The sequence below is a fragment of the Typopeltis vanoorti genome, chromosome 9, assembly GCF_054136105.1.
Source record: "Typopeltis vanoorti isolate ZY-2024b chromosome 9, IOZ_Tvanoo_1.0, whole genome shotgun sequence".
In the NCBI taxonomy this organism is placed as follows: Eukaryota; Metazoa; Arthropoda; class Arachnida; order Uropygi; family Thelyphonidae; genus Typopeltis; species Typopeltis vanoorti.
Genome location: NC_143557.1, coordinates 23865525 through 23882677, shown reverse-complemented (window position 1 = coordinate 23882677; position 17153 = coordinate 23865525). Strand labels below are relative to the sequence as shown.

At 35.8% G+C, this 17153-nt stretch overlaps 1 pseudogene; it reads right to left on the bottom strand.

The window, feature by feature from the left end:
• Window positions 1-3670: 3670 nt before the first annotated feature.
• LOC150102926 (protein CFDP2 pseudogene) lies at window positions 3671-4147 on the bottom strand (annotated as a pseudogene).
• Window positions 4148-17153: the final 13006 nt, after the last annotated feature.

The window sequence follows — 17153 nt, the reverse complement described above, 5'->3', positions numbered from 1 at the left end:
AGAATTATATGCTGCTGTTAAAAATAATTGAAGATTAACATGTCAAGAACATTCACATGAATTTAATGTGAGTGGTGAAACAATTCGTTTAAATTTGCATCAACTGGGAAAATCATGGAAGCTAAGCAAATGGGTCTCAGTGAAGAGCAAATTGATAGCCTTTGAAGTTTGTTGTTTTTCACTTCTTTCAGTCATAAAAACGAACCAATTTTGAATTACTTATCCACTTGTGATGAAAAAAGGATCTTGTACTCAAACAGGAATTGAACGTATCATTGGTTGTCACCAAACAATCCAGTACCCTACACTTTAAAGGCACTGCTTCATCCCCAGGAGATTATGCGTTTTCTGTGTGTGTGGAATGGAACTGGTATCGTCCACTATGAGTTTCTCACTGCAGGCCAAACAATTACAGGTGAGGTCTACTTGATGCAACTCAAGAGTGTGCAGGATGTGTTACTTCAGAAGCAGCCAGGACTAATTAATCAAAAGAAAGTACTATTCTTACAGGCCGATGCAGAACTTATCCATGAGAAGATTTGTGCTTTAGGATGGTAGATACTCCTTCATGCTCCACATTTCTCCAAGTAATTATCACTCCCCCCCCTCTTTTTTTTTTTTTTTGTTGTGCTAGACATGTGAAATAGACATTTCTCCAATAAAACGGTGATTGAAGTGCAGGTTGCTAGGTTTATTACTTCTAATGGCAAGATGTTTTATAAAAGCGGAATTTACAAACTTGTATCTCGTTGGGAAAGAGTTGTAGATTGTGAAGGTGCATATTTTAATGAATAAAACATTTTATGAAAATTTCTGCAGTTGTTTAATTTTTATTATGAAAACCCCACAAACTTTTTTGGTTACCTGATATGTGCTTAATATTAAGTATAGTGTAGTTTATACAAGCATTATTGTTGTTGTTGTTATGTGCCATCCAATCGTTTTAGACTCTTGATGATCTTGTGAACAGAGATTCTCCATCCCAATTGGCCTCTTGTCCTTTCTTTCAGTAATTGTAAATTCAAGTTAAGTTCTTTTATGTTGTCCATTAAACTCTTTTGTGGTCTCCCTCTTCTCATTCCTTCAATCTTCCCCTGGTGAATCATGAAAACACAGTTATGCTGCCTTTTCATGATTCATCAGCTCGCATAATATGTCGAAAGTATATCAACTTCTGTTTAGTGATTATCATATTTTTAAGGTGCATTCTGTCTTTACTCTCTAAAATCTTCTTATTGGTCATTCTTTGCAGTCCATGGGATTCTTAACAGTCTCCTCCACATTCATAATTCAAATGAATCAATTCGCTTTCTGTCGTTCTTCTTTAATATTCCAGCTTTCACATCCATACATCACTACTGGAAATACCATTGTTTGACATTTCTAACTTTTGTGTCCTTACATCTCTATCTTTCGTAACTTTTGTCAGGTTTAACATAGCTTTTTTTCTCCTGACTCTCCTTGATTTCAGACAAATTATGAAGACTATTACCATGTTAGAAATATTTCCTTTAATTTCCTGACATTTTGACCTTCATATTAAGGTCATCTTTTGGAGTATATATATATATATATATACAAAGACAAACTATATTACATTTCAAACAGTATGCCAAAGAGATTTCATTAACTGTTATTCTTCTGACCTGGTCTCTAGTGTTAAAAAAAATAATTAAATAAATAAAAAACATCAAATCTATATTCTGTTTATAACATCATCAGAAAGCAAATTCATATAGATAGTTTTATTACAGCAAAAGTGGTGTCCTGATTTAAAATGAGGGTTGTTATATAAGAGTTAAAATCCTGGATTACTTAACTCTTAGACAAAAAGGTTATGTGGGTAGAATATGTTACTTCCATATTCTTGGAATTTTTAGATTATCATTGTTGTTAAGATTAGGGTGGTTGATTAAGAATTTCACACCTCCTTAAATTTACCACCCTAATCTTAACAATAATGATGGTCTAAATATCCCAGGAATATGGAAGGCACATATTCCACCCACATGACCTTTTCATTTAAGAGAGTCACTCTCGTTTTAAATTAAGACCCCATTTTGATGTTATAAATAGAATATAGCTTTGAAGTAGTTATTTTATTTAAATTATTTTTTTTTCCCTAGAGTTCAGGCCAGTAGAATAACAGTTGATCAAATCATTGTCTTCTTAGCATACTGTTTGAAATGTAATATAGCTTGTCTCCGTATATATATATGTGTGTGTATGCTCCAGATGATGACCTTAATATGAAGGTCAAAACATCGAGAAATTAAAGTAATTATTTCTAACACAGTTGTAGTCTCCATAATTTATCTGAAATGAATGCTGATCAAAACATCGGGAAATTAAAGCAATTATTTCTAACACGATTGTAGTCTCCATAATTTATCTGAAATGAATGCTGATCACCATGTAACACTAAAGGAAAAGAGCATGACTATCCTTCTTTCTAATTTCATCTTCACATTTACCATCATTTCTGATTCTGGACCCATAACTTTCAATGAATTCTGTTATATCTCCCTCTATTATAAATTCATTTGAATTGCCAGAGCCATCACTTTTGTTTTGCTGATGTTTAAATTAAGCATGGCTTTGTTACTTTCCCTTTTAGTTTTTGCTATGAGGGTTGTATCAACTGCATATCTTAAATTTTTTTTTTTTTTACCACCAATCTTAATTCCAGCTGGATCTTTGTTTAGGTTAGCCATTCTCATAATAATTCACTATAAATATTAAAAAGATTAGGCGACAGTATACAACCCTGCTACACTCCTTTTTCCACTCAAATGCTATCTGTTTCTCCAAAGACTGTTTTTACTGAAGCTTCTTAGTTGACATACAGCTCTCTTATCAAGAGAATTAGATGATCAGATATTACCATTGATTTCATTACAATCCACAGTTTGTTGTGATCCATGCAATCAGAAGCTTTCTTAATAAAACAGATGAATACTTCCTTCTAAAATTCTGTTGTTCTTTCTATAATCCATTTCATTTTTGCTATTTGATCTCTAGTTCCTCTACCTCTCCTAAAGCCTGCCTGTTCTTGTGGTATGTTCTATTCGCATATGGCTCCAGCCTTTGTTGGATCACTTTCAGCATAACTTTACTTACATGTGAAATTAAAGCAATGATTCTGTAATTCTCACACTCTCTGGGATTTGATTTTTTTGGAATTGGGATAAATACTGATGTTTTCCAGTCTCTAGGCCAATATATCTTCTTCCAAACCTGTTGATAAATTTCAGTCAATATATTCATTACTTCATCCCCAGCTGCTTTCAATAATTCCACTGACACTTCATCAGCTCCAGGAACTTTTTCTTTTGGCAGCTTTTCCATGGCTGATATCACTTCACTTTTCATTATCATGGGTTCCTCGACAGATTCTCTGCTTTCAAATGCTTCAATATTATATTTCTTGTACAAATCCTCTACATACTCTCTCCATCTTTTTTTCACTGCTTCTTCTTCCATCAGACATTTTCCTGAATTAATTTTTACAACTGGTAATCTAGGGGATAAACTTCCCTTTAACATAATTTAATTTTCTAAATAGATCTCTTGTTCTACCTGTAAATTGCTTTCTTCAATTTCCTTGCACCTTTTGTTTGGATGTTTTTCCTTATCTCTCCTAGCCTGAATGTTACACTGTGTGTGACATTCAGGCTAGGAGAGATAAGGAAAAAGGTGCATACACCTGTGTGAGTGTAGCATTCACTGGACATGCCTTTATTCCGATTAGAATTATTCTGTCAAAAAGTGGGTTGTAACCAAAAATGTATTTTCTGAATTCTCTTCTAACTATGAATGCTACTCCATGTTTTTGAAGGTTTCCATATCCAGAGTCATATATGATGAAATCATAGGTATCAAAGTGTTCCATTCCTGTCCATCTCAGTTCACTGATTCCTAAAATCTGAGCTCGAGTTCTTCTCATTTCTTTCTTTACCAGTTCCGGTTTTCCTTGATACATGCTTCTTACATTCCATGTGCCTATTTTATGTAAATCAGTAAAGTGGAGGCATCTTCTTCTGAGATTAACTCTATCAGAAGTTGAACTTCCAAAAGTCTTTGATCCACCCTCATCATTCTTGTTAACTTCATTAGAAGTTCCTCTCTGCTCTTTCCCAGTAGCCATTTCAGTGTCTTCCGACCTAGGTATGCCATCTTCCAGCAATATATATATCATGATATATATTCATATATCATATATTTAAGTGGTTTACCATTGCCTTCTTCTGTTTGTTTAGCCTACTAGGTAAGGCAGATACCTGGGAGAAAAGGGAGACTCCCACGGCAAGAGATGAAAAGAAGTAAAATAGGAAATATGGGTGGGGGGGAGCAAGAAAGAAAGGATAGTAGAAACCAGTCTGCAAATAATATAACAGATGTATATTACATGAAATAAGGCCTGGTCCGGCATCAGGTGCCTACCTCAGATTTGCCACTCCCATACTCATGAAAGTGAGCCCTTGAGGTATATGCGGGCATGTTGAAAAGTTGTGATAATCATCATGAAGGAATTAAGGTAGAACCATGTAACTTACACATTATTCTATATTCCCCACAAAGTATTATACACTTATTACAATGCTGCTGCATCAATTGCAATCCTCTGAGATAAAAAGTATTTCCCTTGTTGCACAAACCAGTCCTCAGCTGCAGATATGACTTCATCATCTGTGGTAAATTTTTTTTCTTTCAAGTGCTTCTTTAAATTTAGGAATAGGAAATAGTCAGATGGTGCCAGATCTGGCGAATAGGGTGGGTGAGGCAGACATTGAAATACCAAGTTGTGTATTGTCTGTTGGGTTTCAAGAACAGTGTGAGCAGGTGCATTGTCCTGCAAAAGCAACATACCTCTGCTGAGTTTCCCACTGCATTTTTCCATCAGTGTCTCCCTCATTTCCTTAAGAGCTGTTGAGTAAACTGCTTCTGTAACAGTTTCACCTTTTTTTTGGGGGGGGGGGGGTACTTGGTAAGTATTACACCATCCATATCCCAAAAGACAACGACAAGAGCCTTCCCTGCTGACTTTTGGGTTCAGAACTTTTTTAGCCATGGAGAATCTTTGGGTCTCCACTCCACTGATTGCTATTTGGTTTCTGGGTCATAGTGATGAAGCCATGTTTCATCAACAGACACAATAAGAGCCAAAAAATTTTCACCTGATTTCTCAAAATGACCCAAAATCCCTTGAAATGACAGCATGTGCTCTCTCTTTTGGTCGGCATTCAAACATTTGTCAGTCCACCTAGCTGAGACCTGCATGTCCATATGTTGGTGGATAATGATCTCAACTCATTTCCTGGATATTTCCAGAGTCTTTGCAATATTTTTCGCTGGTATTCATCTATCATCAAGGATCATAACATGCACTGCATTTATGTTTTCAGGTGTGGTCACTGTGGAAGGTCTTCCTGACCTCGGGACATCTGTTTTCTCAGGATGCCCAGTTTTAAACTTGGCCACTCATCTGGCAATTGTTGAATATGCTGGGGCACAGTCCCCTAAACTCTCACATAAAGTTTGGTGTCTCAGTTGCAGATTTTTCTTGCAGCACAAAAACTTGAGGACGGCCCACATCTGTGTGTCTTTAAATTTCTTCAAAACCTCTCACATGTCTTCTTATATATCCTAAAAGAAAAAGAACAAATTATGACAATTTGATGAAACATGGGTGGGGGGGGATTAAGGGTTTTAAGATATGTTCTTTCTTGTGGTTATATCAGTTGCATTAATATAATTTTTGTTCTAGCTTTTTATCAACTTTATCAACAAGCCCCCCCCCCCCTCCAATACAAGCTTATTCATGCAAATAATATCTAGGTATGTAATTGCAGTAAATTTTTTTTTCTCTGTAAACAAAACTTATTCATCAAGTAATGAATTTTATCAAGTAATTGAGAATTAAACAATAAGAAGCAGATTGAACTCATCACTGATATAGCAAGTAATAGTTATGAGGAAATTTTGTTGGTCCCTGGTGTTTGTTTCAACTCTTCTTCCATATTTGAGTATTTCTAGTTAAATATAATCAACTCCAGCTCCTTTTCACATTTCAGGTTTTTGATGGCTTTTTTTCATTCTGAAGTGTTGATATGTACTCCAGATTTTATTCCTTTTGAATGTTTTTTCTCACTCTGCTTTCACTCCTTTAGCAGTCTTTCAAAATAATCACTTCTGATATTACAGATATGTTTATCTTCAGTTTGCACACTTAACCTTTATCATCTCTCATTCCTTTTACATTACCCTTTTCTCCATTTCTAAGCTTTTCAGTAGCCTTCAGAACATTTTGCCACATTATTATTATTATCATCATTATGGGCTATCCATTGAGTCCTTGACTCATCAAGCGAGCTCTAAACATCATGTCAAGAACTATTCAACATTTGCAGTAGCTATCATACTTTGCTTTGAACTCATTCACAGTCATGGCACCCACAACAGACTCTGGCAACCTATTCACCACTCTCCAAGCAAAAAAATCTAGTTTTAACACACTTAGTAACTACACTCTTTCTCAGTTTCCAAGAATGGCCCCCTAGTTCTCCCACCACCAGACCTGTTCTGAAAAATTTCCTCTGTATTAATCTTGTAAAAACCCCTTCAGTAATTTGTATGTCTCAATCATATCACCCCCCCCCCGTCAACCAATTTATGTAACCCACAAATATTCAACCTGTTCTCGTGAGGTTCATTCCATAGACCTGCTACTATCTTGATCACTCGCTTCTGGATTCTCTCCATCTCTTCTTCATCACCAAGAAACCAACCCAGGTGACCAGATCTTCCAGTAGGCAAGATGGGGTCTTATCAAGGCTCAGTAAAGAGGAATAATAACCTGCTTGTCTCTGCTCATCAAAGTATTCTTCAGTAACCAAGTAATCTGATGAGCTGCTTTAGCCACTTTTGCTATGTGCCTTCTAAACTTTAACTCCCTATCCACTAACACTCCCAAATCTCTGGATTTGTCAATTTCTTGGAGTACAGTTCATCAATGTGGTATACAGCTGGTAATCTTTTCACCATAATATTCATTACCTTATAATTTGCCACATTAAACGGGCATCCATTCTCCTTTGCCTATACTTTCAGTCGATCCAAATCATCCTGCAAAATTTTAACATCATCTGTATTAACTATTTCTTTACCCAACTTTGCATCATCAGCAAACAACTGAACAGTTACTCTCAGATCCTTTCCTATATCATTAATGTACAATTTAAACAGTAGTGGTCCAAGAACAGAACCCTGTGACATGCCACAGGGCTTCTTTTGGAATCTACTTTTGAATGAACTACTCTCTGATATCTCTCCATCATCCATCCTCTTTATCCACCTCACTAATCCTATATCCATCCCCATGTGCTTCTGTTTACTGATTAGAATTCCATGTGGTATCCTGTCCAAGGCTTTTGCAAGTCCAGCAGTATCACTATAAACCCATTACCTTTATCCAACTCGGCTGTCACTATTGTAAAACATGAGCAAGTTACTGAGGCAAGACCTACCCTTCACAAACCATGCTGTTCACCCTACAGTATCCCATTTCTGTCTATCCGCACCTGTATTTTGCTCTTGACCAACTTCTCCAGTAACTTGACAACAACCCCTGATATGCTTGATTGGTCAGTAATTTGATACATCAGTCTTGGAGTTTCCTTTATGCAATGGAACTATTTTCCACTTCTTTCCATCCCCTTAGGACTAACCCAGAGCTGCGATGTAAATTAAACAATGTGGCTAAGGAAACTGACAATTCTGTTTCACCTTCACATAAAACTTGAGCTGGTATACCAAATATCCAAATGTATATTTTGTTCTGCTGGTTCCTATCTCATACCAGATAGCCTCAAATGTGCTATTTTCATTTGCCTACAGGTGAATGTCTACTCTCTTTGGTTGCAGTTCCTCAGCTATCATCAATAACATTCTTCCTTCCATTCTTTTCTCTCACCTTCCTGATATTTATCTTCTGTATTCTTATCAGTCTTCCCAAGACTTATGTTTAGCTACATTTATGCACTATTTTGCTTTCTTACATTTTCTTATTCTCTTAAGACAACTGCCATCTTGCATGGTAGGAACTTTTGGTATTATGCATAGTTTTTTATACATAGCCTTTTTATACGACGGTGATCTGAAAAGTTCTCGTCCTAACAATGAAAAAAAGAATTTATAATTTCAAAATTATTTTTATTTTTCAACATAATCTTCCTTAAGACTAATACATTTATTCCAGTGATGCTCCAGTGCCATTATCCCATCCCTGTAGTAGTTCTCAGTAAGATCTGCAAATTACCCCTATACAGCTGCAATCACCTCTTGATTTGAAGAAAAACGCTGAATAGCGAGGAATAGTTTTAGTTTTAGGAAGAGATAGAAGTTAGAGGGAGCCAAATCTGAAGGAATAGGGTGGATGTTCATAGTGCAGATCTAACAATTCATAGTGCAGATCCCTTAATTTTCCGATTGCCAAAACACCTTTGTGAGCAGGTGCAGTGTCCTGATGAAAGATGATTTTTTTCTTCTGCAGACCAGGTCTTTTCTCACGACTTTTTTCATCTAGTCTGGTTAAAAGATCGGAATAATATTCCCCAGTTATTGTTTTACCCTTTTCAAGATAATTAATAAACAAAATGCCTTTAGCATCCCACACCGATGCCATGACCTTTCCTGCTGATGGAACTGACTTGGTTTTCTTTGGTGCTGAAGAACCGGCTTCTGTACACTGTTTTGACTGCAGTTTGGATTCTGGTGTGAATGGTGAATCCAAGTCTCATCCATAGTAATAAATCGACACACGAAATCAGTTTTATTCTTGTTGAAATGCTCCAAGCACTGTTTAGAGATTTTCATGCGAGTGCGTTTTTGATCTGCTGTGAGCAAGTGTGGCACCCATCTTGCACAATTCCTCATGCAAAATATATCCTACATGTTTTTTTGAAATGCCTACAGTCTCAGTAATTTCACGCACTTTGACTCACCGGTCATCCAATACCATATCGTGCACTTGATCAATGATTTCTGGTGTTATTACATTTTTTGGCTGTCCTTCACGTGGATCATCTTGAAGGCTAGTACGGCCTCATTTAAACTCAGCAGCCCATTTCTTGATTGTTGAAAATGAAGGAGAACAGTGCACATAAACTTTTATGAGCCTCGAATGAATTTCTTTTGGTGTTAAACCTTCTTTTACTAAGAATTTTATAACCATACGATACTCAATTTTATCCATTTCAAGGGATACAGACAACACTTTTGCTTCAGACAGATGTATAAAACAAATTACTTGATAGAATGACTTACAATTTCAAATGGATGCTTATGAGGGAAAAAACAAAAAACAAAACACCTCTTGCCAATATGTTGCCATTTATGGTCAAGGCCGAAAATGTTTCAGACCACCCTTGTATGTGCACTCAATGTTCTGTGTTCAGTATTAATTCTACACATTATTGTATATACTCTACCACTGCACTGCTCATGTGCATAAGTCCTTTTTTTTATCCCCCCCCCAGTTTGATTTCATTCCATTCAAAATCAATTCTCCACCCGTGTACTTGGGTTCATAGTGATTGTTTAGTCCATTCATGGTGTAACTCATTGCTATGAAATTAAAACCATTTAATAAGACCTGCTCGAAAAGTGACTATTAATTAAAATAATGAACTTTCTGTGTTTGCCATCACTTTTGATAATGTCCATTATTTTTTGTTTTCTTTTTTATAATTTTGGGAAAGTTATTAAAGCTAGATAACTAGGAGGTTAAGATCCTCTGTGTAGTCTATAAAGCATCTGAAGAATTGATTGGGTTTCCAATCTCCATCTCCTTTTTTTTGTAAATCCTATTTACAAATGGTTGTAGATTGTGGTTAGCTGAAGTTTTGATAATTGATCTAGAAATCCTACTCTAGAGAACAGTCATGGAAATTTTTGCTGTTTCAGGCATTCAGCAATCAGGATGGTTGGTGGTCTTGCTGGTACCAATCATATTACATAAAGCACTGATGCCCACAGTAAGATCAAAAATCCACGATCTCTTATTAGGCAGTGCAAATTTTGCCCATGCAGCCAATTATATCTACTCCTCACTTTTCCATGTTGTTCCTTGTTATTGTTAACTCACACTATAACAAATATGTAGGACACAGAAATATCTAGTTTGGTGCAATGAATTTTCTTCAGAATAGCATCATGCCTATGGAGCTTCTTTTGGGTTTGGTCTCGATCGTTATATAAAAGACTACCAAAAGGTGGTCTTTTATATAATGATCAAGTTTCTTATAACTGTGTTTGATATAAGGAGAGTCAACTATACTAGGCATCCTGCTGTATTTTTATATTACACATGAAAAATACAAGAAACTTACGGCACATCAGTGCTGTGTGTGTGAGGTACAGATAAGGACTGAGAAAGAGGAAATCTGTTTGCATTTTTCTTAATGAGCTGGAGTTGAAGTTATTGAAAAACACATAAGCAAGGCTATTCCAGAGGTCAGATGGACACAAAACAAATGAGGAAAAGTAAAACAGATTTGATCTATTTGCAGTTGTACTGAAAATGGATGTTGGATAGCAGCTGCTCTTATTTTAACAGGTCCAACAGTAAGTGGAGGGATGATGTTTGTCAGTTCACTGGAGCATTAATCATGGAAGTACTTTTAGAAAAGATATAAATCTTGAAACATTGTATTTGTGACATAGAAGTTGAAGTGAATCTGTGAGGGGTGGGGACAGGTCATCTATTAGCCAAATTGCTCTCCTCTGAACAGTAAGTAAATTCTGTATTGGCATGAATGTGTGAACACTGCATGCTGGTACACCATAATCAAATGTAATACTGTTTAGAGCATTGCCCAGTTAAACAAGCTCCCCTGCTGTATTTTTTAGGGAACTGAGGTGAATAGCAATAAGTTAGCTGCTGTATCAATGCTTCAACACAGTTGAAGATCACCATAAAGAACATGTAAAGCATCAATTGAAATGAGGTGTAAGTAGCAAAAGAATTACAGAAATACTATGGGGAATATAATGGTAGTACTGAAACCGAGGACTAAAACACGAGATACTTCTAAATAAAAGCCACACGATTTATTTAAGTAGTAGTGATCAGGAAAAGGAGAAATAAACAGAAGATGATCTACACGATTGCAGGCAATTTCAAGTAGAGAATTGCAGCTAAGTTTTAGGAAGGAATACAAAATACAGTTCGTTTGTGCCCAAGATCCTTGAGATATCAGTAGTGAAGATCTAGAGGAATTTTAATTATTACAAATGGCAGCTGACATAATGTAAAACATTACATTCTTGTTGCAGATATGAACAGCAGCCCAGGATATAAATTTGACCTATGTAAATGTTCTGGAGAAAATTAGCAAAATAAAGCAGAGCCTGGATAAGCCATGGACTTCTTATTATTAATATTATATTTCAACAGAAAGCTGCATAATTTTACATGAAGAGAACGTCAAAAAAAAAAAGAAGCTACTACTTTTCATCCTATCCTATCCTAATTTACACTCACGCGTAGACCTACACTTCTTACTGTGTAGGCATCCAGAACCGAAATCCTACAGAATAGGTTGGTTATTCCTTATTCCTGGAGGTATCCTATGACTGTAGCCTCTGTGTTCACTGGGCCAGTTTGCCTGCTTGTGGGATGAAAAAACCCCAGATAAACGGGGGAGGGGCTGCTGCCCACACCCAAGACCCGCTAACTTGGCTATGGCTGAGGAAGATCCTTGAGATCCTCATGTCGTCGACAGGAATCGAACTAGGACACTCCTTCCCCAGGTATGTTGTTGCAAAATGCATAGCCACTAGGCTAACCATGCAGACACTACTTTTCATACACTCCTAATTTTTTTTTTATATTCTATTTTTTTAAAAATCTTCATATGTATTATATTTGGAAACTCTGGTCAGAATACTTTTATTTAGATTAAATAGAACACTGACATGTTTCACTGTTGATTATAAGGCAGCATTAGCAGAATGAATAACTAGAAAAGCAGTAAAAAAAAAAAATCTCAAATGAACACAGTTGTCTTTTTAAACATAAACCCTAAGCTTAGAACAAATTCATATATGCGACGTGTTTAACACATTAGTCATATTATGGTTATTAGTTTGCACAGCTCATGTCTGATTGTTGGCACAGGAAAGATCTGATGTAATGCAATAACAGATGAGTGACTCACAAATTTTTTCAGAATAAGACCCTCAGTTTCTATTCAAACTGTCATTCAGCACATCACATCACATCAGTGAACTTTTTTAGATAAAATTCTATTTCATGATGATCTACAAAGACATGAGCAGTGAGTCCTTTGTTCTTTTTTGTCTCACATTACTGTGGTATTTACTTCAATGAATTTCATAACTTCTTCCAGTTAGTTGTCATTAAACTTTATAGACCTCAGGATATTTCAGAAAAGAACCTTGTCCTTTGAAGACGGCGTTCCTTTCCTGAAATACATCCAAAGCTTTAAAGTGTCTATTTATAGGACACGCTGATGCTTGCATATTTTATTATAGAATCTTCATTCCTATCAGAGTATTATCTGTAAACATCTCTTTCTGTATTATCATTAAAAATGAATTAATTATAGAAAGGATTAAGTTCTGTTTTTCTGTGTCATAATGCCAGATTTCTGTCCAGGAGTTGTGGAATGAGCTAACATGAAGATATTGATCATTATGACTGAGCTTCCTCTTCATTGTCATCATCAATTTCCTAATAGTACCCTCAAGTACTGTCATAGTTCTACTATGACAGCATTACATGATTAAGTTTATATCTTGATTAATGAACTATCAATAAATTTCCTCCAAATTAGTCTATTACTTGTCAACACTGTAGTATTTTCATATCTCACATTTCATGCTTCTTCTTCAATCCACCTAGACCTTGATCTTCCTCTGGTTCTCTTTCCTGCCATCTGGCAATCAAACACCTGTTTTACTAACCTTTTGTCCTGTTCTATTTAAGTGGCCATACTACCTTAGATTAGTTCTGTCCACTCATTCTTGAATGCTAACAGTGTTAAGTTCCTTTCTAATATCTTCATTTTTAATATGATGCTGCTATTGATGCCATCGGTTCAGTGTCCTAATTTTTCTCAGAACCCTCACATCTGTGGTTTCCAGTCTTTGATAAAGTGTTTTATTTCTAACCTAACTGTCAGATCCATAAGTTAAAATTGGTTAAAATAAATTACACTGTCTTGTATACTTGTATTTTGGTTAATTTCTCTCTTATTCTATATAAATTTATTTTTAAACCTATGGTATTTGTAGCATGGACAGGCCAAAGATTTTTCCTCTATTTTTATTGATTTTATATATATATATATTTTTTATTTTTTACATACTCTGGAAACCTTGCCCTAGAGCCAAACAAAAATGTAACTTTTTCAAGTCACTCATACTACTCATTTCAAGATACCACTCATACTGCTTGGAGAAGAAAGGGAGGATAGAAACTGGAACTTTCTGCTCTGGAGACCAACATGGCATTTGCTGCTTCAGGTCTCCAGTAAGTGGGATAGTGTTATTTCATGGGATGATGAAATTGATCTACCATCTAGTGGGTCTTGTTGGCATTTCTTCCAACTGGGAAGAGATACTTTTTAGCAGGAATTCTCACTGGGATTAGCAGACTCCCTTTCACAGAAACAGGCTACACCACAAGAAAGCAGAGTTGACTCAACAGGCAATGGCCATGTATTGCATGTTGCCCATCCATTAGTAGCCCAAACATTATATAAGTTTTTAAAAAAAAAAAAAAAGTCTGGAATTAAAAGCAGTATACAGAACTTGACATTTCACTTATTTTTTGCAGTGCATTATCAAGGATATACATGAACCACACTAATAACCAGGATTGTCATGGCACAAATCAGTAGTTTACATACATCTTCCTACTGCATGACAAATGTTATGTCATCCCTTTAGCGTAATCTTTGTCCCTTCACTTTGAAGGAGAAACCTTTAAGGGACTTTTAGTGAAGGTGAGTTAGATGGTCTCATATGAAGGTAGCAGAATTTTTCTTCCTGGAAACTTGGATTTTTTATCCCGGAATGGGGTATTTCATCCTGGAATTGGGAATATGTTGGACCACTGACCTCATAGTCTTAGTTTCTTTGATATTAACCAAACTTATCCTAAGAATGGCAAAACTGATAAGGTTTTTGCAAAAGTGACCTTGGATGGCATATCTTTCCACACATCACCAATTGTCATATTTAGTTTCATTCCATCAACTTTGTTTATTAGGCTTTCTCAGTGTTTCAGTTTTTGTTTATTAGGCTCTCTTGGATGTCAGTCTCAAGAAACAGTCTTTCGGATAAAATTATGTATAGATAAAATAAATTATTATCATCATCATCATCATCATGTGTATCAGAGATTTAGGCCTAGTATGGACTGTTCCGGCCTTAGAAGTCATCGTTGAATCGTTTAAGAGGACGTCTTGGTTTTCTTTTTCCTAATGGCTTGTTTTGGTAATCTTTCTCTTTTCATTCTTTGAATGTGTTCCATCCATTTATGCTTATATTTTTTAATTTTTTCTATTACTGGTTCTTGGTTTAATTCTTTCATAATTTCTTTGTTTCGTTTGTGATCAAATAAGGTATACTTTGCAGTTTTTCTCATAAACTTCATTTCTGCTGTTGTTAATCTTTGTTTGTCTTTTTGTTTTATTGTCCAGATTTCGCTTCCATACATTAAGACAGGGCTAATGTATTGTATACTTTTAGTCTGGTTTGTTTTTGAACTAGGTTTGGTTTAAATATAGAGTTAATTACACCTGTTATTTTTAATCATCATCATCATCATCAAATTCCTGCCATGTACCCTCAAGGGGTGTACAGGATATGACAGTACTACATGAAAAATTTACATCATTACTAACTTCCTATCTACAATTTTCCTCCAAATCAGTCTGTTACTTGTCAAGACTCCAACATTATCAGATCTTATATTTCTATCGTCTAAGGCACTTTGTACCGTATCAATCCACCTATATCTTGGTCTTCCTCTGGGTCGTTTTCCAGCCAACCTGGCAGAGAACACTTGTTTTGCTAATCTTTCCTCTCCCATTCTATTTAAGTGACCATATCACCTGAGATTAGCTCTGCTAATGCATTCCTGGATGCTGACAATGTCAAGTTCTTTCCTAATATCCTCATTTTTAATATGATATTGCCATTGATGCCATCTATTCACGCCTCTAATCTTTCTCAAGACTCTCATATCTGAGGTCTCTAGTCTTTGGTCAAGTGTTTTACTTCTGACCCAGCTCTCAGATCCATAAGTTAAAACTGGTTTGAACACTGTCTTGTATACAGCTAATTTAGTGTTCTGACTAATTTCTCTCTTATTCCATATGAATTTATTCAATTGACTTCCCACCATACCAGCTTTGCTGATTCTGTTGTCTATTTCTATATTTAATTTACCATCTTCAGTAAAAATCGTGCCTAAGTAGCTGAAATGTTTTACTTGTTCCACAGGTTCTCCATTCACAACACAGTTGACATTTTAAATGATTCTGCCTATTTTCATTGTCTTTGTCTTTTTATTGCTGACCTTCATAGCATATCTATTACAACAGCAATTGAATTTAGTCAGAGAATCTTGCAGACTTGTAGCAGATTTATTTAGAAGTATAACATCATCCGCATAAAGCAAAGAGCTGACATTAACATCTCCAATTTTGATATCATGTTTAATAGCACTTTCCTTCATAATATGATCCATATAGATAATGAATAACAGAGGGGATGATGTACATCCTTATCTCACACCAGATTTAACATTAAACCATCTTCCTGTACTTCCTTCAATTTTAACTGCTGACTTACAACTCAGCAGTTAGATATAATGCCCCATTGACACCATATAACTGCAGCATATTGAATAGCTTCTCTCTTGGCATCTTGTCATATGCCTTTTCCAAATCGACAAAACTTAAATACAGATCTTTGTTATATTCCCATGCTTTCTCGACTATTTGTCGTAAAGTAAAGATCTGATCCTGACAGCCTCTGTTTGGCCTGAATCCAGCTTGTTCTTCACCAAGCTTTTCTTCCACAATTCTTCTCAACCGTTTATCATGTATACTTGCATTGACCTTGCCAAGAACACTCAGTAGGGAAATACCTCTGTAATTCTCACATTCAGTTTTATTTCCCTTTTTATATATGGGTACTATGAGAGCTCTACTCCAATCATCGGGAATTCGTCCCTCTGTCCAGGCTTTCTGAACTATGCAGTGCAGCCACTGTAAGACTCTTATACCACCATACTTCAGCATTTCTGGTCGAATATCATCTACTCCTGCTGCCTTTCCACATTTCAAGCCTTTGATGGCTTTTTCTACTTCAAGTATGGATATGTATTCCTGACTGCATGCCTGGTCAGTGTTTTTTATCACTGTGCTGTCATCACTGCTTGTTTCATTTAGCAGTTTTTCAAAGTAATTACTCCATACTTCAAGGATATCTTTTTCTCCTGTTTTCATTTCACCTTTATCATCTCTAATTCCTTTTACAGCACTCTTTCCTCCATTCCTAAGCTTCTTCAACAACCTCCAGAATATCTTGCCACCTTCTTGATATTTATTTTCTATATTCTTACCAAAGTCTTCCCATGACTTTTGTTTAGCTAGTTTACACACTGTTTTGCATTCTTGCATTTTTCTCTGTATTCTCTAAGAACACAAGCTGACTTATTTGCCAGGAACTTTTGATATGCTTTCTTCTTTTCCTTCACTCCTCTTTAACTTAGAACTCCATGGAGTTCTCTGCAAGTTGTCTGCAAGGATAGAAAAATTAGAACTCCATGGAGTTCTAATTTTTCTATCCTTGCAGACAACTTCACCACATGCCTCTCTAGCTGAATCAATCAGGGCTGTTTTCAAGGCTTGCCATTGAATCTCCAAGGTTTGATTCCTATTATCAAACTCTTTCATTTTTTCTTCAATAATTTTTGTGTATTTTAGTCTACAGTTCACATCTGAGAGCTGCTCCACTTTTATTCGCTTTAAAACTTTCTTGCATGTTATTCTTTTCAGTATGAAATTCAATTTTATCCTGCTCAAGACTAAATAGTGAACACTTCCAATTTCAAA